Genomic DNA, 1,598 nt, shown 5'->3' with positions numbered 1-1,598 from the left:
CATGCCTGGAACACTTAATATTGTTCAGTCAAAACCACAAAAAGTGATATACAGATTCAATACCATCTTAACAAAATTCCAATGGCTTTTTTTTTTTTTTTTTAGAAATGGAAAAACCAATACTCTGTGATTTCAAGGGCCCTAAATAGCTTCAACGATCTTGAAGAAAAAGAACAAAATTGTAGGACTCACACTTCCTGATTTTAATACTGTTTACAAAAGTTATCACGGAGTTCCTGTCCTGGCTCAGTGGTTAATGAACCCAACCAGGAACCATGAGGCTGAGGGTTTGATCCCTGGCCTTGCTCAGTGGGTTAAGGATCCAGCATTGCCAGTGAGCAGTGGTGTAGGTTGCAGATGTGGCTCAGATCCCGTGTTGCTGTGACTCTGGCATAGGCCAGCAGCTACAACTCCAATTAGACCCCTAGCCTGGGAACCTCCATATGCCACGGGAGAGGCCCTAGAAAAGGCAAAAAGACAAAACAAAACAAAACAAAAAGAAAAAAAGTTATCAGAACAGTGTGGTACTGGCATAGACCACTGGGATGGAATTGATTGTCTAGAAATAAGCCCATATATTTAGGGTCAGTAGATTTTGAACAATGGAGAAAGAATAGTCTCTTGAAAAAATAGTATTAGGAAAGCTGGATATCCACATGCAGAGAATGAAGCTGGACCCCTACCTAATACCACACACAAAAATTAACTCTAGATCAACAACATAAATATAGGAGATAAAATAGTAAAACTACTAAGAAAAAATAGGGATAAATTTTGTAATCTCGGATTTGGCAATGGATTCTTAGGATACTAAAAGCAAGAGCAACAGAGAAAAATATATAAATTATACTTAATCAAAATTAAAAATAACGAAAAGACAGCCAACAGAATGGAAGAAAATATTTACAACTCATATGGCTAATAAAGATCTAGTATCCAGAATATATAAAGAACTCTTAGAACTAACAAAAAGATAAACAACCCAATTTTTATTTTTAGCTTTTTCACAGCCATATGGAAGTTCCCAGGCTAGGGATTGAATCAGAGCTATAGCTGCCAGCCTATGCCACAACAACAGCCACACCAGGTCCAAGCTGTACCTGAAGGGCCAGGGATTGAACCCTCACCTTCATGGATACTAATAGGTTTCATAACCTGCTGAGTCACAATGGGAAGTCCTAACCAACCTAATTTTTAAAATATGCAAAGGAATAGACATTTCTTTCTTTCTTTTTTTCTTTTTTTTTTTTTTTTTTTTTGACTTTTTGCTTTTTCTAGGGCCACTTCCTGTGGCAAATGGAGGTTTCCGGCTAGGGGTCTAATCAGAGCTATAGCCACCGGCCTACGCCAGATCACAGCAACTTGGGATCCAAGCCGCGTCTTCGACCTACACCACAGCTCACGGCAACGCCAGATCCTTAACCCACTGAGCAATGCCAAGGATCAAACCCTCAACTTCATGGTTCCTAGTCAGATTTGTTAACCACTGCACCACAATGGGAACTCCAGGAATAGACATTTCTTCAAAGAAAATATACAGATGGCCGACAAGCACATGAAAATATATTAGCCTTTAGGGAAATGCAAATCAAAACCAC

This window comes from Sus scrofa, chromosome 2 (genome assembly GCF_054392235.1).
Source record: "Sus scrofa isolate SSC_HxYL_T2T_F1_AM1 chromosome 2, Sscrofa_HxYL_maternal_Yorkshire_Landrace_v2.0, whole genome shotgun sequence".
Taxonomy (NCBI): domain Eukaryota; kingdom Metazoa; phylum Chordata; class Mammalia; order Artiodactyla; family Suidae; genus Sus; species Sus scrofa.
The sequence above is the reverse complement of the archived record's forward strand: the minus strand, read 5'-3'. Positions refer to the sequence as shown.